Source organism: Symphalangus syndactylus, chromosome 2, assembly GCF_028878055.3.
Source record: "Symphalangus syndactylus isolate Jambi chromosome 2, NHGRI_mSymSyn1-v2.1_pri, whole genome shotgun sequence".
NCBI classification, from domain to species: domain Eukaryota; kingdom Metazoa; phylum Chordata; class Mammalia; order Primates; family Hylobatidae; genus Symphalangus; species Symphalangus syndactylus.
In genome coordinates this window covers 83102872-83123799 of record NC_072424.2, presented here as the reverse complement: position 1 = coordinate 83123799, position 20928 = coordinate 83102872, and the positions used below count along the sequence as shown (strand labels likewise).

General features: G+C 41.3%; 1 protein-coding gene and 1 pseudogene across 1 annotated transcript in view; both read left to right on the top strand.

The window, feature by feature from the left end:
* Positions 1 to 20928, top strand: part of PREP (prolyl endopeptidase) — a 130985-nt gene that overhangs the window by 88258 nt on the left and 21799 nt on the right. The gene's annotated exons all lie outside the window — the stretch shown is intronic.
* LOC129471512 (large ribosomal subunit protein uL29-like) lies at positions 16945 to 17739 on the top strand (annotated as a pseudogene).

The following is a 20928-nucleotide window of genomic DNA, read 5'->3' as shown; positions in this document are numbered from 1 at the left end:
GGTAAAGGAGGAAGCCTTCACAGAAGGGATGGAAGTTGCTCAGGGCTTTGAGGGAATGGGTGTTTTTTAATGCCCAGTTCCCCACTGAGATTCCTGAACAATTTTACCACTGTCCTTTGTTCAAAGACTGCTTCTGCTTTTTTGTTACAGTAAATTCAAGAAAATAATAATCCTACCCTCAGTACCCTGTGCAATGGTTGCCTGGGGCACTTCTCTGTGGATGGAATAGTGTACTGTGGTTGAATGTGGTGTCACAAAGGAATGTAATGTAGCAAAAATACACTTTGATTCCTCAGTGTTTCATCTTTGTTCAGCCAGCTAGAGATTGGCTTTTCTTCTTGCAAAATGAAAGACAAAATTTATAGACCTGAAAAGAACACTTAACTGACTCGATACCCTGAATCAACTCCATTAACAAGCATCTACATTTTATAAAAGTCAGTATAAGAGAATCCAAGTACTCATATTTTAAGAAGGGGAGCAAACTTAATACAAAGGAAAAATAATAAAGATTTTATAAGTAGTTAACATTGATTTTATTATCTTTACTGTTGTTCTCTTAATAGGAATTTGGCTTTTCTGGGGATTACCTGCTATAGTACATATGAAACATCAGTAACATCCCTAAGGCGGTTTGCTTTGCAGCTGAGCCAAAATGCTAAAGTAAGAAGATTCTTTGGCTTTACCAACATGCCTTGGGGTGGAGGGAGTGGAATTTTTTTTCCCTTTAATTCAGATTTTTCTAATCTTAGTGATAGCTGATTTGTGCTTGCTAGCATATAGGCTTTGCCATTCAAAGAACATATTTTCAGAACATTAATTAGTGTTTTAATACTCATTAACTTCTGCGCTGAGTTCATGACACATGCAGCTTTTGAGTGTTGACTCATCCACATCCTTGGTGAGCTGACTATTGAATGAGTGGCAGTGTCTTCCCTTAGCAGCGTGTTCGTGTGATTGGGTATAGGTCAGAAATTTTCAGAACATTTTAGTGAAGAGCGAATGGGGCAGCATTTTCAAAACGAAACTTTCTGAGAGGTCACTCTATTTTCATATGATTAGGAAACTGCTTGAATTGCTATCAGTTCTTGACGATTTATTGCCTAAGCATTTGTGTTATTTTTTATATTACGCTTCATGGCAACATATTTTACGTTAGAATTTCTCCTGTCATGCAGGCATTCTAGCTTGAGAGCATAGTATTCATATTCAGAGTGTACATACTTGTGTCCCTTTCTCCTTCTCTGGATACCAGCTGTGTGACTCTGGAAGATAAGTCTGTTTTCTTGCTGTCTTACAATAGAGAAGTAAGTTATGTGGCTGAAGTCTGTAGTTGCTGCAGTCTCTACTCCACTGTACATAAATTCTCTTCCATGTCTAAAAGAGGACATTACTTTGCAGCAACTGAGACTACATAACCTATGATATGGTGAATGGGTATGTGTCAGCTGGCTTATAAAGATGTTTGTTAGGAGGTGACTTGCATCCTCTATCTGCTTGTGTCTTATTGGTGAAAACATACTCACGCTCGGCTGCAAAGAGGTTTTGAGATGTAGTTTTATTCCCAGAAAAAAAAAATGTGACCAGCTAAAAATTAGGGCCTTTTTATCAAGGAAACGAGGAATAGATAGATATTGGGGGACAACTAGCAGTCTGCCACACAAGGCAAAAAAAGGCTTTGGCAAGAGCTTTTTGGTGTAGACCCTGAGATCAGGGCACCCAAATGCCACCTGGTGGCCAGGTACCTAAATCTCAGGATCAGGGTTGGAAAAGTGAAGGCTCCTAAAAAATAGAATTTTCAGATATTATAATTGTCGACAGCAGAAATCACATACTACAAAGACAGAAGCACCTGTTAAGGAGGCACTCCTCCCGTGGAGAAATAAATTTAATACTGTTTCTAGAACATGAAGCATGATGCAAGCGTATGGGAATATTTGGGCATTAGGATGGACTCTGAGGGATTGCCTGGCATGGTGAGGAAGCTGTGTAAGCTAGTGTCCAGATGGCTCTCCAGGTGTTTGATTCTCTGCTAAGTCAGCGTCTTGCCTGGGGTTACCAACTCCCAACTGCCCTCCTACACGGTCTCTGAGCAGGATGTGGACACAGTCCATCCTGGGGCCTGCTGTTTGGAATGGAAGCATGGCACGAACCCACCTACAGAAAGGTAATCAGGTCCCTAATTTCATAGCTGCCTCCTTTGCTTTTTCCTAGGTGGTATGTTTTTCCACTAATATGATTCTGGCCTCAGGACAAGTTATATGCCTTCCAATTGCATATACATTAGAGCTCATCTAATGGAGCCCTCTTACTTTACAGACAAGGAAACTAAAATTCAATCAGTATAAGTGTATTAACAGAGGTTACACTGTTAACAATTGACAGAGCCAAGACTAGAACTTAGAACTCCACATCTCTGCTAATCCTGCACATTTTGTTATCAAGATAAGTTATTCTCCCTGTAGCTCAGGATTTTTGTTTTCACCTCTTAAATAAACATATTAGCGAGGCACAGTGCCTTATACCTGGAATCCCAGCACTTTGAGAGGCTGGTGCAGGGAGATCACTTGAGACCAAAAGTCCAAGACCAGACTGGGTAACATAGCAAGACTCCATTTCTACAAAAAAAAAAAAAATATATATATATATATATATATATTTTTTTTTTTTTTAATTAGCCAGGCACAGTGGTATACAACTGTAGTACTAGCCACTCGGGAGGCTAAGGCAGGATGATCATTTGAGCCCAGGAGTTCAAGGTTACAGTGAGCTATGATTGTGCCACTGCACTCCAGCAAGACCCTATCTCTAAAAAAAAAAGAAAAAAATTAATTAGACTAGATGGCCTCTAAATCCCTAAGCTTTCTTACCTCTAAAAAGTATAGTTTCTACACCATGTTAAGTATCTTGTGATTACTTTGTAGATCCTTATAGAACCTATTAGATAACAATACTCAGTGTAAAAGGGAAGATAATGAGGGACCACAAATTTATATTTTCATGATTTGTAAATATGATTTATTTAATGACTTGTTTTATAAATAATTTTAAATAATAAATATTTTATAATGAATGTTAATGTTCACTCCTAGTCTCCTTGTTACATATTAATGGAGATTTTACTGCCTTTTCCATTAGTTTATTTATGTCATACAGGCATACCTCATTTTATTTTGCTTTATTGTATTGTACTTTGCAGATTCCTCATTTTTAAAAAACTGAAGGTTTGAGGCAACCTTGTGTTGAACAAGTCTGTTACCACCATTTTCCCAACAGCATGTGCTCAGTTCATGTCTGTCACATTTTGATAATTCTCACAATGTTTCAAGCTTTTTCATTATTACATCACAGTGAGCTTTGATGTGACGATTGTCACTGTTTTGGGGCATCACAGATGCGCTCATAGAAGGCGGTGAACTTAATTGAAAAATGCTGTGTGTGTTCTGACTGCTCCATCTGTCAGCTGTACCCTCATCTCTCTCCCTCTCGTCAGACCTCCCTATTCCCTGAGACATAACAATGTTAAAATTAAGCCAAATAATAACCCTACAGTGGCCTCCAAATGTTCAAATGCAAGGAAAACACGCACATCTCTCACTTTAAATCAAAAGCTAGAAATTATTGTGCTTAGTGAGGAAGGTATGTCAAAAGCCAAAATAGGCCAAAAGCTATAGGTGCCTCTTGCACCAAACAGTTAGCCAACTTGTGAATGCAAAGGAAAAGTTCTTGAAATAAATAAAAAGTGCTATGCCAGTGAACACATGAATGGTAAGAAAGCAAAACAGCCTTATTGCTGATATGGAGAAAGTTTGAGTGGTCTGGATAGAAGATGAAACCAGCTGCAACCTTCCCTTAAGCCAAGGCCTAATCCATAGCAAAGCCCTAACTTTCTTCAGTTCTGTGAAGACTAAAAGACATGAGAAAGCTGCAGAACATTAGGGAGCTAGCAGAGGTTGGTTCATGAAGTTTAAGGAAAGAAGCCATCTGCATAACATAAAAGTTCAAGGTGAAGCAGCAAGTGCTGATGTAGAAGCTGCAGCAAGTTATCCTGAAGATCTAGCTAAAATAATTGATGAAGGTGGCTGCACTAAAACATTGGCAATATAGGCAGAACAGCCTTCTGTTGGAAGAAGATGCCATCTAGGACTTTCATAGCTAAAGAGAAGTCTGCCTGGCTTCAGAGTTTCAAAGGACGGGTTGATTCTATTAGGGGCTAATGCAGCTGGTGATTTTAAGTTGAAGCTAGTGCACATTTACCATTCTTAAAATCCAAGGGCCCTTAAGAATTGTGCTAAATTAGCTGGGCACAGTGACTCATGCCTGTCATCCCAATGCTTTAGGAGACCAAGGCAGTAGGAACTCTCTGGCCAGGAGCTCAAGATGAGCCTGGCAATGTGGTGTGATCCCATACAAAATTTATTTACAAAAAATTTAAAAATTACCCAGGCATGGTGGCATGTGCCTGTAGTCCTAGCTTCTCAAGAGGCTGAGACAGGAGCATCACTTGAGCTCGGGGGTTCAAGGCTGCAGTGAGCCATGATTGCACCACTGCACTCCAGCCTGGGCGACAGAGCAAGACTTTGTCTCTTGAACAGAAACGAAAAAAACAAACAAAAAAAGAATTGTGCTAAATTCACTCTGCCTGAGCTCTAGAAATGGCCTGGATGACAGCACATCTGTTTACAGTGGTTTACTGAATCTGTTAAGCGCACTGTTGAGACCTACTGCTTAGAACAATTCCTTTCCAAATATTACTGCTCATTGACAATGCACCTAGTCACCCAAGAGCTCTGATGGAGCTGTACAAAGAGATTAATGTTGTGTTTATGCCTGCTAACACAATATCCATTCTGCAGCCCATGGATGAAGGAGTAATTTTGACTACATTTGTAAGGCTGTAGTTGCCTTACAAATGGATGGATCTGGGCAGAGTAAATTGAAACCCTTCTGGAAAGGATTCACCATTCTAGATGCCATGAGGAACATTTATGATTCATGGGAGGAGGTCAAAATATCAACATTAACAAGAGTTTGGAAGAAGTTGATTCCACCCTTCAGGAATGACTTTGAGGGATTCAGGACCTCAATGGAGGAAGTCACTGCAGATGTGGAAATAGTAAGAGATCTAGAATTAGAAGTCGAGTCTGAAGATGTGACTGAATTGCTACAATCTAATGATCAAACTTGAATGGATGAGGAGTTGCCTTCTTATGAATTAGCAAAGAAATTGGTTTCTTGAGATGGAATATATTCCTGCTGGAGATGCTGTGAACATTGTTGAAATGACAACAAAGAATTTAGAATATTCCATAAACTTCGTTGATAAATCAGTGGCAGGGCTTGAGAGGCTTGACACCAGTTTTGAAAGAAATTCTACTGTGGGCAAAATGCTATCAAACAGCATTGCATGTTACAGAAGTCTTTCATGAAAGGAAGAGTCAACCAGTGTGGCAAACTTCCTTGTTTTTTTTTTGTTTTGTTTTTGTTTTGTTTTGAGAAGGAGTCTCGCTCTTTACTCCAGGCTGGAGTGCAGTGGTGCGATCTCGGCTCACTGCAGGCTCCTACCCCCGGGGTTCACGCCATTCTCCTGCCTCAGCCTCCCGCATAGCTGGGACTACAGGCGCCTGCCACCTCGCCCGGCTAATTTTTTGTATTTTTAGTAGAGATGGGGTTTCACCTTCATTGTTGTTTTAAGAAATTGCCACAGCAACCCCATCCTTCAGCAACCACCATCCCAATCATCAGTAGTCATCAACATTGAGGCAAGATGCCCCTCCACCAGAAAAACGATTACAACTCACTGAAGACCCAGATGATCATTAGCATTTTATAGCAATAAAGTGTTTTTAAATTAAGGTAGGTACTTTTTTTTAAGACATAATGCTATTGCTTTGTACACTAGTGTAAACAGCTTTTATATGTACTGGGAAACCAGAAGTGGGCGTGACTTTCTTCTTTTGTGACACTTGCTCTATTATAGTGGCCTGGACCTGAGCTACAGTATCTATGAGGTGTGCCTGTATAGACACACACTTAAATTTTTATTTAAGTCTTAATGTTGGTCACCATGTGGCAGCTTGAACCCCCACTTGAAATATATTCAGAAATAAAATAAAACTTTATTTACTCTTTTGTTTTTGTCATCTTATCTCTGGTTGACTTCTCTCAGGATCGTATTCAGGGATTGGCATTCATGCCAACACTGGCACCAGCCACCTTCTAACTTAAATTCAGAAGAATATTCACAGATCCGTTTTGGAAACTGTAGCCCAAGACCTCTGCCCCTTGTGCAGTGAGTCTGGATGGCCACTTCTGTACTCAAAGCAGGTGATTTTTCTACCTGCAGGGTTACATCTGTCCCAGTGTCTGTCACCCTATTTCTGCCTCCCTAATAGGTGATGGTAGACAATTAACAAGATTAGCAGGCCATCTAGAAACACAAGTGTGATCATTGTTTAGATTTGCTCTGCCTAGGGAAGGCTTGGCAGAAAAGAGTTGGGGGTAATCTTTTCCTGCTTTTCTTAAACCCCCGGGGCAACATTTTAGTTTGCCAGTAACTCAACTGTTTTTGGCTTTCTGCCGTACTGTTTTAGAACAAAAGGAGAGGAGAGACAACAGAAGCTTCGTGTGGGCTGTCCACCTGCTACACAGATTTATTCCCTCCCCTCCCCTCCACTTGCTTTGCCTGGAGTTACACTGATGGTCGATGGGTGATGGGTGAGTAAAAATAGACCCAGTGCTGGGGATATTCCATTATCTCCCTGAAGGAAAAACCATTACTGGCATTACTGTCATTGGTCTGTGAAGGAGGGAGGAAAAAATTTCCATCTCTACAAGTGTAGTCTTTTGATTTGGATTAAGTGTACCTTGACCTGGGTTTAGGGAGGCAGACTGGATTATTCTCTGTTCACCCTCTGTGCTGACTCAATGTAAGATATAGAGAGAAATATTGTCATAGTTATAAAAATAGTAGTAAAATATTATGAAGTGGAAGGCATTGTGAGGGTACCTCGTAGAAACACATGCAAGTTCCTTGTCATTGTCTGTGTTGGGTACATGCTCCTCCACACAACTTTCAATGCCCTTCATCCAGCCGTGCCCCAGTGCCGCCCCATAGCCCTGGACCACCATACTCAGACTCACCTCTGCCTCGTTTCTCCATGACCCATCCTAGTTCTGCTCATTTTTCTTTACTATTTTCTGAAATTCCACACATCTTTCAATATTCATCCAAATGCCAACTGTCCTGTAGAAGCTTGTCTTCTTGCTCCTGCCCCTGGGAGCTCAGTGTAAAGCAGAAGACGGGGAAAGAAGACATTCGGCTGTTAGTTGAAAATACAGCATGGATGTGTGCCCATGTTCTTGGTACATAAACTCATTGCTTCAAAGTTGAATTGCCCTGAGAAGTGGTGCTGGCTTCTCTGACCAGGCTGTCACAATTAAACAGTTGAGTACTCTGAGGTAGTTAGTTCTGGGTCTTCATGTAGAAATTGATATAAAACACTGTGGCTTTGTTAAGACACTAGAGAAAGCTTCATCATTTATGTTGGTTCATGTCTCAAAAGAAAAATTTAAATCATCTTCTCAGGCTGAATTGACAAATGCAGCCCATTTTAATTCTGTCTTTAAGAGCATCTACCAGTTAGTTCTGAATCAAGTAATAGATGACTCCTTGTTTCCTCCTAGCCTCTATGTGTGTACATTTGTATACATATGCCTGTATAGAAGTAGCTGTAAACATTAATATATGCATACAAGTATGTCTTTAAACAGCATGCTTTTTTGATCTCAGTTCAGGTAGAGTGTGATTGTGAAATTGGATTTCAAATAGAAAATCATTTAGCCTGCAAGTAAAAAATGATTATATATGTGCTACCTACATCTGGAGTCTCAAGTTTTCTGTTTTGCCTAGGATATATCTAATTCAACTCCAGAATTTAATATGTATGTAGCTAATTTAAGTATTTGGAAGAGACTTAGAAAGAGTATAATCTGAACTGTGGATGGCATGTTGTTTAAGAATCTGCAGATTTGATTGTGTTTGGAAATGCTTTGACACCATTGCTCAGAATCCTTAGAAATAAGAGCAACGAAGGAGTGTTCTGGGATTCCTAAAGCTCACCTGTTTGGATTTACAATTCATTTATGTCTATGTATGGCTGCCTTTCCTTGCCTTCATCAGAAATTCTCTATCAGCATTGATGGGTGGAGGTGGGATGAGGAAGAACCCCTTTCATTCATCCCGTCAGTTTGTTTTTATTAAGAATTTGCCATGTGCCAAGCCTTGTGCTGAACACTGGGAATGTAGCAGCGATGTGAAGAGAGGTTGTCTTTGCCCTTATGAGAAATACAGGCAAAAACAAGTGAACAGAAAATAAATGTCAGCATTGCAAGTTGGGAGAAGAGCTGTGCATGAAATAAACAGACTGCAGCCGAGAATGACAGAGGGCCCTGTGCAGTTGGAGTGGTCACGGGAAGCTCCCCTGAGTTTTCACTTGAAACCTAAAGGCTCAGAGGGAACTAACCAAGTGAAAATGGGGGACAGGCAGCCCAGAATGTTAAAGCAAAGGCCCTGAGAACAAAGCACTTGGTCTCAGAGAGGACCTAAGAGAAGCCCAGTGAGTAAGGGAGGAGTGGATTAAGGGCAGGGGGAAAGCAGAGAGCCTCATGGCCGTGTTAGGGAATGTCAGATTCATTCCAAGTGTGATGGGAGTCACTGCAGTTTTATACTGGAGAGTAACATGGTTTTGATGTAAGAAAATCATTTTCCATTTTGTGGAGAACAGATTAGAGGGGCTGATAAGGAAGCAGAGAGAGCAGATGGACGTTGGTAGCAGTAGACCAGATAGGAGATAAGGTGGCTCAGGCTAGACTGGGGACTGTGGACAAGGCGGGCTGGTGAGTTTGGAATATACCTGGAAGGTAGAATTGCGAAGACACACTAAGGGATTGCATGTTGGAAGACTGAGAAAAAAGGATGCATGAGGAATGACTGAGATTTTGAATCTGAGAAACTGGTACCATTTATCAGTGAGTTGGCAGTGAGTTGTGTAGGATGAGATTAGGAGGATAAATATTTTGGACGTGTTAAGTTTTTGGTACATGTTAAATATCATCCAAGTAGCAGTGTCAAATAGGGAGTTAGATATTTGAGTCTCATGCTCAAAGGAGAGATCTGAGTTAGAGTTTTAAGTGGGAATCTGGAATCTTCAGCATAAATATGTTACTTAAATCCAGGGACAAGGGCAAAGTCACATGCGGAGCATATGAAGAGTGGAGAAGGCTCAGGACTATGCCTGGGGCAGCCTCACATCTGGGGGGTCAGCTGAAAGAGGAAGAGCCAGCAAGGGAGCCTGAGAAGAAGCAGCCAGGGAGGTGAGAGCTGAACCAACAGAGACCTCACCAAGCAGAGCAGGAAGTCCAGGAAAAGGGATTAAAAGGAGGGAGTGGCAGGCAACACCCAGTGCTGATGGTTGGGCAAATGAGGAAGGAAGAGGAGTTATTGGATTTGACAAGGTGGAGGTGGATTATTGGTGATATTGATAAGAGCACTTTCAGTGAGTAGTAGGGCTGACGAGGGCTGAACAGGGTGTATCAGGAAAGATGAGAGGAGAAGGTAGATGCTCTTATCAGTGGTTTCTTTATGGATGGGTGTGATTAAAGATGGGGAGAATTAGCTATGCTTTTACACATTTTTGTATTGCATTTTTGCTAGTTAAAATAATCCTGTATTAATGGTATGATGTGCAAAGCTTATTAAAAATATTTAAATTTTTTAAGAAAAATACAATCCCTGGTACGTTAATCACGTATCTCTGACTTTTAACAGCTGTGGTTTACATCTTCTTCCCACTCTCTCTCTTCTGATTACTTTTCAAATTTGATGTTTTCTTCCTGTAGAATAACTTGTACAGCTGTGCTAAGAAAACCTATAAAAAAATCGATTTTAATTACATAAAACTTTACCAGCAAGGCTTTCCATAGCTTTTGTGTCATTAAGTTCAGGACCCGGGAGAAGGCAGGAGAGGGGAAGAAAATGGGCCCCAGACAATGAAAAGTTGCATGGGGCATATGAGTTCAATGGCATGTTAAGTGAGAGAAACTAGATTGCCTTGGTGCATTGATGGGTTGGTTCTAGAGGGAGAGAATCACTCAGAAACAAGTTCCTTGGGAAGGGGAAGAGAGCCACAGCTGTAAGAGGAAAGATTGGCCTTCACAGGAGAAGGAGCATTTTCTCCATTATGCCAGGAGGGAATGAGTGTGCAAGAGTGCCTGGGGGCATCAGTGCAGGGAATCCAGTCACCAGCTCCTTGCTCTCCTTCTGTGAGACCCCTCAGGCCCTGAATTCTCCATCTGCTTACTTATTTTATCTTGAGTTTCAACTAAAAAATAAAAAAATTAAAAAAGTAGTTTTCCAGCCTGGCCAACGTGGTGAGACCCCGTCTCTACTAAAACTACAAAAATTAGCCAGGTGTGGTGGCACACGCCTGTAGTCCCAGCTACTCAGGAGGCTGAGACAGGAGAATTCCTTGAACCCGGGTGGCAGAGTTTGCAGTGAGTTGAGATGACATAAACACATTACACCCACAATATTGAGAGTTTGTGTTGGTGTCAGTTTGGGGAATGATTTATATCATTCTTGATATAAATCAAGAATGCTGGCTGAGGTCAGTGTTAGCAGGCAGGGCAGTGAGTTCTGAGATTAAAACTAAAACAGTAGGAACTCTTTGCCATTTTTTCATAGGATAAAGTGGCTTCTTAATAAATAGCCTAGCCTTCATGATCATGTTTGTCTGCCAGTTTGACCAGCCTTGAGCAATGCCCATGAGACCCCACCAGCCTGGCCTCTGCCCTCTCCCTCACTCATCTCCTGCCACTCTCCCTCACCCCCCTGCTGCAGCCGCTCTGGCCTCCTTGCTTTGCTTGGCATACATGCATGTACTCACCAACTCCACCCCTCCCCTCTGCCTGGACTGCCCCTACTCCTGGCCCTCCATCCTCTGTACTATACAGAATCACTTACTCTGCGTGGATCAGAGACTCCTTCCCTCTCCATCCTGTGTACTATAGCAGCCCTTCCCCACTCACTTACCCGTATCTCCATTGTACTCATCACCAGCTGACATTAGATTTTCATTCATGTGTTTGTCTGTCTCCCCTTTAGAATGTGGTTTTCCCCACTGCTGTGTCCCCAGAGTCCAGAACACAGAGTAGATACGTTTAAGTACTTGACGATTGAAAGTGGTTGTGATAGATGGAGTCTGAAATGATCTAGTTGTTGCCAGAAACCTATAAAAGTGAAACATTTCTTTTTTTTTATATTTCTATGTTGGACCATCTTCTTCTCCTCTGGTAGGGTAATTTGTCCACTAGAAATGGACAAATATTGCCAGAAAAATGAATGTTTTACTACGAGTTTTACTTCTGTGAAATTTTTTGTGTGATCTAGCCTTTAAGAGTTATTTTAGGCCATAGTTTATAAGCAAAACAGAAAATTATACTATGCCTCCCTTATAGAGCATCAAAGTAAATTTTTCTATTTTCCTAGCATGCTTTTATTGTACTGGAGCCCTCCAACTCTAGATTGTTGCATGTGTACAAATGTTTGGAAATCTTTTAGACAAGTTGACCAGTAAAAAAGCAATTCTACTGACATGTAAATTCAGTTGACCCATTCCGTATTGTGTTTTATGAGAATCTAGGATCATTACTTTGTATTTATTTTTTTTTTCAGCCTCTGGACGGTCAAATCTTTATTCTTTTAGTGGCTTTTGGCTTTTTTAACATCATCTTTTTAAAAAATAGCTTCTTTCATGCATTCAAGTTCCTTTTCCTTTTTCACTTCTCAGTATTTGTGTTGGTTTATGTGCATGTTTTCTTCATTGTGTTTCTTGTAATGTCTTGAATGCTGCATTAGTCTAAGCGAGGCCCCAGAAGTCACCGTGCCCCATAAATAAACCAAAGGATGCTAAAGACGGTGATGGTTGTACTGACTAATCCTAATCTAAATAAAAAGAAATTTTCAATTGAGAAATCACAGTAAGCATCTAAGAATGACTGAGTGTGGCCAGGCGCAGTGGCTCACACCTGTAATCTCATCACTTTGGGAGGCTGAGGCGGGCAGATCACCTGAGATCAGGAGTTCAAGACCAGCCTGGTCAACGTGGAAAAACTCTTGTCTCTGCTAAGAATACAAAAATTAGCCAGGCGTGGTGGCAGGTGCCTATAATCCCAGCTACTCAGGAGACTGAGGCAGGAGAATTGCTTGAACCCGGGAGGTAGAGGTTGCGGTAAGCCGAGATCTCGCCACTGCTCCCCAGCCTGGGCAATAGAGCAAGACTCCATCTCAAAAGAAAAGAATTACTGAGTGAAAACATTGCTTAAGCAAATAAAAATAATTATTTCACAGATATTCATTAAGCACTGTGCACTGGTGGTATGCTTCATAAATATCTGTGAAATAATTATTTTTGGGAATATAAGGCAGGATAGAGTTTACTAGGGAAAATGGAGATGCAATCAAGCATTTCAAGCAATTCAGTGGAGGGAAAACCATATTAATAAGCTGCTCACAGGTTCTGTGGGAACCTGGAGAAGGAGAAGCATCTAAGGCTCCTCTTGGAAACAAGGCCTCCTGGAAAGGAGGTTTGGGCAGATGGAAAGAGCACAAGAAACAAATAATGAAGAAAACAAAACATACATACAAATTCATACAAATACTGAGAAGTGAAGAAGGGAAAGGAAGTTGAATGCAAGAAACAAGCTGCTTTTAAAAACGTGATATTAGAAAAGCCAAAGCCACTAAAAGGATGAAGCTATAAGCATCCAGAGTCTGAAGAAAATAAATCGAAAGTAATGATCCCAGAGTCTCATAAAACACAAGAAGGACTAGGTCAGCTGAATTTATAGGTTAGTAGAATTGCTTTTTTATTGGTCAGCTTGTCTAAAAGCTTTCCAAACGTTTGTAAGCATGCAGCAACCTAGAGTTAGAAGGCACCCGTCCAGTGGAAATGAATAGCTTGTACAAAAGCAAAGGTTTGTTCACAGTGCTGCAGATAAGCAAGTAGCTTGGTTGGAGCCCCATAGCACGTGAGCCTGGAAAGGGAGACAGATCCAGACCCTTAAGGGCCTGTGTAGGATTCATATCATGCCATCTACCTAGCAGGTGCTTAGAGAATTAGAGTCAGGTTCCAGGGAAAGTTGTGAAGGGGGTGGTGGGGGCGGGGCGGGGGGGTGGTGGTGGAGGAACCCATGGGCACAGCCGAAAACTCCAACAGTGTGTATGGTGAGAGAAGAGGACCACAGTCTCACATTTCAGGGACACAGGAGGAGGAGGAGCCACAAAAGCTGGCGTCACAGAAGCCAGAGAAGAGTTTCAAGGAGGACGGTGTGGTATTGCAGAGAAGTCACAGAGGATATAGACTGGGCAGTGCTGGGATTGGCTGTGAGCATTTGACTATGAGAGGAGCCAGTCAGTGTCAGGTAGCAGTGGATTGACCATGTGAGGGGTCAGGAAGCCTAACTGCTTCTCATGAATGAAGGGTTTCCTTACAGCCCAGGACATGTGTGGTAATCACCAGATAGTAGAAATATTACTGGAAATGCACTAAATGAAAGTTCTTGCACTCCACATACAGACTTTGTTGCCAGCCTTTCTGTATGCACCCCAATGCTTCATAATCATCAGTATTCCCCATCCACCATCCTGAATGCCATCTATCATGGTAAAGTATACCATGTTCTTTTCTAGATCTTTCATAAACATGATTCAGTTAGTCATCTTCAGCTTTCATTTTCTTGATTACTGGTGATAATAAAAAGGTATATATAGGGCTGGGCAAGGTGGCTCACGCCTATAATCTGAGCACATTGGGAGGCCGAGGCAGGAGGATCACTTGAGCCCAGGAGTTTGAGGCTAGCCTGGGACACATAGGTGAGACCCCACCTCTACAAAAAATTTTAAAATTAGCCAGGCATGGTGGCACATACCTGTAGTCTCAGCTACTCAGGAGAAGGAGGCACAAGGATCCCTTGAGTCCAGGAGTTTGAGGCTGCAAGTGAGCTATGATTGTACCACTGTGCTCCAGCCTGGGTGACAGACTGAGAACCTGTCCCCAAAAAAAAAAAAAAGTAAGAAAAGGGTATATCCATAATATTAAAAGTATATTTCTGTGTTTAGAAACAAAGGAATATGCAAAAATCTGTCTATGATGATAATGCTGGGGCTAGAGTTGTGGGAGGCATGTCTGGGCCGTCATGAAAGATATATGATTTGACTGATAAGATTTCTGCTACTGTTATTCCACTGCACAAATATAAAACATTTCACACAGCCAAGTTCAGAATATAAATCAAAAATAATTTGTTCTTCTACCTTCACAGCAGGATTTCTGAACTTTGTAATTGGCCTTCATTTCCCCCCCGCCGCCCCATTTTTCCCCACCCAGCTAGTGAGTTACTTCCCAGTAGCTATTTATGATGCCGCCTCTACGCCTCTAGTTCAGTCTCTTCTAATTGACCACTTCTTTGCAAAACAAAAAAATGGTATTGAACAGTTATGCCAGCTTCCTCATTCTGGGACTTCTGTTGATGCTGTCCTCAATTCGGGGCCACACTCAGCTTCATACAGTCCCATTTAATCCCCCACACTGCCATGAACTGCTTGGTTGCACAAACACTGCTCTACTTTTTCCCCACTAACATCTGCCTCTCTTTAATAGTTCACCCTTTTAAGGGGTGAGTAGTTACCAGCCACAAATTTTCAAGGCTGCACAGTTCTCTTTTGTTCTATTAATGAACATTCTGACCAGAGTTCGTCTTTTCAGCATTTTGGTTATTAATTTTATTTTTCTACTTAACACAATAAAACAAGTAAGTGGTCTGTTGTAGTTTTGAGTTAATGAGCATTTGAAATGGATTTCACATATCCTTGTTGGGTTTTTATTATGCAGGTGCAATCTCATGCAGCAAATTACCATAACTAAACAGTTTAAGAACCCATAAAGCTCCTCTGCCCTGGCATTGCTAAATTAATAGATTAACAGCTACACATAAAGAAAATGTCAGATGTTAAATATTTTTCATTAGTAATAAGTTGGAAATTTGTGACCTCAAAAAGTTTATGTAATCTCTTAAGTGCCTCAACCAGAGTTAATTTTATCTTATTATTTTTCAACTTACGAGGATTTTCAGGCAAGACTCTAGGCTGCTCTGCTCGTATAATTTTTTTTAATGAAACACCATTCAAACTACCTTTTCTGATATTATTTAATTGAAATATAGGGTCCAGTTTGGGCATTAATTTATGTGTTAATCTAGCATGTTTTCTAAGTGCCTACTGTCTTCTGGGTACCTTGCTGGATACAGAGGCAAATAGATGCACAGGCCTAGAACGGGGACATATGGGAGCACAATACAGTGCCATGGAGAGTTCAGGAGGGGTCCCCAGAGGAGGAGGAGGGGATTGGCTGATTTCCTTTTTACAGTGGCTAAGAGCATACAGTATAGAGCCAGAAAGCTTGGGTTCAAATTCTGACTCCATAATTTATGAGATGTATGACTTGGGTTCCTTACTTAACAATTTATCTGGGTCAGAATGACCCCAGCTGAAAAGTGGGGGTATTCATAGTACATCCCACAGGGGATTGGTTCCAGGACACCCTGTGGATACCGAAATCTGAGGATGTTCAAGTTTGTTATATAAAATGGCACGGCATTTGCATACAGCCTATGATTGTCCTCCCACACACTTTAAATTATCTCTAGACTGTGTATAATACCTAATACAATGTAAACACTGTGTAAATAGTTGTTATACTATCCTGTTCTTTAAATTTTTAATTGTTGTATTATTATTTTTTGTTGGGTTTAAAAAAAATTTTTCAATCCACAATTGGTTGAATCTGCAGATGTGAATCCTGTGGATATAGAGAGCCAACTGTATAGGCCTCCTATTTGGATTAAAATGAGAGAGAATATTTTTAAAGCCCTTAGAGTAGTGCTTGCTTGATAAATGCTAAGTACTAAATAAGTGTTTTAAACAAGTCAAGTAAAATAAATAATGTGAATTTTGACCAAAGTATGAACTAAAGAAAACTCTGTTGTGAAAAATATAGAAACTAACTGGCAGGTATTTTAACATTTGTTTTTAAATGTATGGAAACTTTAGTTGATAATTAGCTTGCAAAGTTCTGTCACTAGGTTCTGTCTCCAGAACCTTGGCTAACTTTTGTTTCTTTTGGTTTTGGTTATTTTAACGTTTTCAGGTAAGGAATAACTTTCTAACAGAGAGGCTGCAACATGCAATGAATGGCCATTTGTGCTGTTTTAAGTTTCTTTCTTGTTACTAGAAATATTTAAGCAAAGGATGAACCTGCTGAGATGTAGCTTTGTGGGTGTCTGCATTGGATAGGGGAGGGAGGAGGAGGTCAAACAAGTGAACTTCTAAGCGCCAATAGATTTTTTTTTTTCGGTCATGATTTGGTCTAGAAAGGCATGTAACATTGGGATTGGGGCTCTGGAGGCGTGAAACAGCAATATCACTAGAGAGGCTGGTTGAAGTTGGGAAGAACTGAGAGAAGTTGAAGGCAGAGAGTGGAGAGCTTTAATTGCTGGTCTAAAACGTGGACTCTGGCTGGGCTTGGTGGTTCACACCAGCACTTTGGGAGGCTCAGGCAGGAGGATTGCTTGAGGCTAGCAGGTTGAGACCATCCTGGGCAACGTAATGAGACCCATGTCTCTACAAAAAATAAAAAATTAGCTGCATATGGTGGTGCATGCCTGAAGTCCTGGCTACCCAGGAGGCTGAGCCAAGAGGCTGAGGATTGCTTTACATACATACATACATACATACGTACATACATGGACTTCATTTTGTAGAGAATGGAGAGGCATTGCCTGTTTTGAATAGGAGAGTGACTTAGATTAAAAGGGAGGTTTTAGATGGATTAATCTGGTAACAGGTGCTCAGATTGGAAGCAGGAGTCCTGGAAGCCAAGGCCCCTGTGCAGGCAGGCAGGGATAAGATGGTGTGGGAGAGGTAGCTACAATGACTTTGAGCTCCAGACCTGAGGCAAGCTGGTATAGAGGTATTTGAGGATCAAAAAGAGTATTTAGCCCTCGGAGCAGGCGGCGGGGGGGCGGCCTGTGCAGCAATGGCTAAGATCAAGTCTCGGGACCTTCGCGGGAAGAAGGAGGAGCTGCTCAAACAGCTGGATGACCTGAAGGTGGAGCTGTCCCAGCTGTGCATCGCCACTGACAGGCGGCGCGGTCTCCAAGCTCTCTAAAATCCGTGTCGTCCACAATTCCATTGCCCGTGTTCTCACCGTAATTAACTAGACTCACACAAAGAAAACCTCAGGAAATTCTACAAGGGCAAGAAGTACAAGCCCTTGGACCTGCGGCCTGAGGAAACATGCGCCTGCGCCACTGGCCCAGCAAGCACGAGGAGAACCTGAAGACCAAGAAGCAGCCGCGGAAGGAGCGGCTGTACCTGCTCCAGAAGTACACAGTGAAGGCCTGAATGTCACATTGTCAATAAAAGAGAGCTGGCTGAAGAGAACAAAAGAAAAGTGTGTATTTAATATGCAATTCTGTATTCATTCAACAAATATTTATTGAAGGCAAACTGCAGAACTCATAACCCTCTGATGATGGATTCATCATGTGGTTCTCATGCAGGAGCAAAACACACAGCATATGCCTTCCATGTGCAGCATAAATCCCACTGCAGTGAGCCATGTTACAGGGCAGTTTCTGCCTGTACCAAAACAGAAGCTGCTTTCTCTGGGCCTCCGCGTGTAGCAGGGTTCCTTCACTTTTAATGAAAATGTCTGATTGTGTGTCTTCATTAACTACAAAGAGATCAGACCAGTGGAACTGAAGATGGCTTTGATGTTCTACAATCAAGTCAGATTTATTCATCATAGCCCTGTGTGTCTTTCTACCTCAAAACACCAGGTTACCGCTAAAATCGAAATAAACTCATCAAAGTGCCGTAGCACGAGATCCAGCTGTGCCTCCATCGCTGCCCTTCTTTCCTTGTATTTAGAACTTCCACTTTCTATTTCGCTTTTGGCTTCACAGTTTGAGACTGGGAAAAGGCGTATTATTCCAAAAAACAGATGGCTGAGCCTTAGAGAGCTGGTGAATTTCTGCAGAGATGATCAGTATAGCACTTAGCACATTGTTGGTGCTCAAGAAATGTACTAAAAGTTAAAACAGATTTTAAATAGACTAACTTTGCTGTTATTGAGGTATCCTAAGGGAGCTTTTAAATCCCCAGTGTTACCAAAATGCCCAGCCATCCTTGGAAAAACTAACTAAAGCAGTCTGGAATAGACTTTCCTTCTATATTTTCTGCCCAAAGATGACTCTTAAACTCCTCTCCACTCCCCAAAAGTTAAATGCCTGGAACATAGACAAGATGACAACCTTCTAATGCCAGGCTAGCATTTTTCACTTTAGTACAGCACAGAAACATGTAGTGCCTCCCTCTAAGTCCTAGGAAGTTCTTCATATGCTCATGTTACGGAGTAACTGAAGCACGGAGGTTGCCCGCCTACTGTCCAGTTCTTTTGGTAATGGAATGTCTTGTTCCTCTGCATGCTGCCTGTGGACTCAGAGCAGTTCTGCTCCTTGTCAGATTTATTTGGCACATGTAGCACAGACCACACAAGTGGCTTCTGTCAACTCTGATAAAAAGGGGGAGCTCAACACCCTTTTATGAACATTCTCCTTTAAACCTGTCAGGCTCTAAAATTAGGCAGGAGTTGCTATCACCAGACATTCTTCTGTCTGAAGGGGCTGCCCTTTGCAGCCTACCTTCATCTTTCATAGATGAGCACATCTCATGACTGGCGATAATGGGAGTCCTGGCATTTGCCTCAGATAGCTCAGTATCTGAACTGGATCAAATGCATTACTGAAGATTGTTTTCAGGAACCTAACTGATTGCACATTCGCGCATCTTAACACAATTGATTTTATTACTAAATGTATGCAACTCAAGGAGAATAATAATTTCAAGAGAGACAGTTGATCTTTGCACAACTAAGGTCATTCATTTGAAGGAACAGTAATGTTCCATTGATTTGTCATATTTACTTCTCTTTTTTCTTTAAAGGAAGATATTCTTTTTTTTTTTTTAATCAGATTTACATGTTAAAGCAGCTAGATGTGTATTTAGTGATTGCCATCTTGTGCTAAAACACGCTTCCAGAGTTAAACTGCTTTATCATTGGTGATGCCTCTGGAAAGTTGTGCTTGACAACGGAAATGGGATTTCTGAAACTTTAGACTTATGTACTTTATATAAATGTACACCATTTCTTCAGTAGTTTTTTTTTTAATGTAAAGCATTCAGCTCAAGGATCTGTGAGTTCTTATCTGTTAAACAGTTATTCTTAGAATATGGTTTTAAATGTGCAAAATCAGAAGCTGCTTTAAATTTAATTGATTACTTAAAAAGTTGGGATAGCTTTATGATTTGCTCAAGCATTTTTTTATTTGTGAAATGAATTGTGTCTGTTAAGCCTTAAAAAAATACTATGAAATTGAATTTTTTTAGTAGAATGGCCATGGCAAGATATAGTGGGATTTTTATTGTTTTAATAATCTGTCTTCAAGATGGTAACACTAATGACTGTGTGGGGAAGGATCATCTTTCTAAGCTGACTCATTTTGCTAAAATAGCAACAGCAGCCACTCTTGTATCTGGAATATCACTTTTGAAATACTTGAATGAGTCTCCTTTTTAAGAAAATAACAAAAACAGTCTAGGCGCGGTGGCTCACGCCTGTAATCCCAGCACTTTGGGAGGTTGAGATGGGCAGATCACTGAAAGTCAAGAGATCAAGACCATCCTGGCCAACATAGTGAAACCCTATCTCTACTAAAAATACCAAAGTGCTCACCTGTATTCTCAGCTACTCAGGAGGCTGAGGCAGGAGAATCACTTGAACCTAGGAGGCAGAGGCTGCAGTGAGCTGAGATCATGCCACTTCACTCCAGCCTGGGCAACAAAGTGAGATTCCATCTCAAAAAAAAACAGAAAAGCAAATAAGGGTAGCATCTCTGGCAGAATATTTGTCCCCTGGATTCCCTAGAGATGGGTGGTCATTGTCTTGGGGAAGAAGAAATGAATGTGTTAAATCTATGCCAAAGGCTCTAACACTTTCAACATTTTGCATAATTGCACCCAATAAAGATATTTACAAGGAAGTAATAACTTGAAGTTAATTACTTTGTGATATAGTAGGAAAAAAACACTGAAACAGGGACTTGGGAGACCTTGGTAGTAATTTGCCATAAGCTGGCAGTGTTGCCTTGGTGGGTATCTTTTTTTTTTTTTAAAGACAGAGTCTGGCTCTGTTGCCCAGGCTGGAGTGTAATGACGCAATCTCGGCTCACTGCAACTTCTGCCTCCTGGGTTCAAGAGATTCTCATGCCTCAGCCTCCTGAATAGCTGGGACTACAAGTGTCCTCCACCATGCCTGGCTAAGTTTTGTATTTTTAGTAGAGATGGGGTTTTGCCATGATGGCCAGGCTGGTTTTGAACTCCTGTCCTCAAGTGATCTGCCAGTCTTGGCCTCCCAAAGTTCTGGGATTGCAGGCATGAGCCACCGCACCCAACCCTTGGCAGGTATCTTTATCTTCTTGAATCTTATTTTGTCATTTGTAAAATAAGAGAGGACTGCTAGCTGGATGAGAGCCTGGAGTGACAACCTCTCCTTATATCTGAAACATTTTAAAGTCCCGGAATTTACTATTATTATCTTATATCCTCAGGGCTGAGAAAGAACTGACACCAGCTTTTGTTTACCAGGTGGCACAGTCTTGTGGCTACTCAGAAAATACCGTTCTCAGCCCTCTATCAAGAATCAGTGTGGGCTTCATGAAGGGTGTGGTTCCTTACAGCCTTGTGGTGCT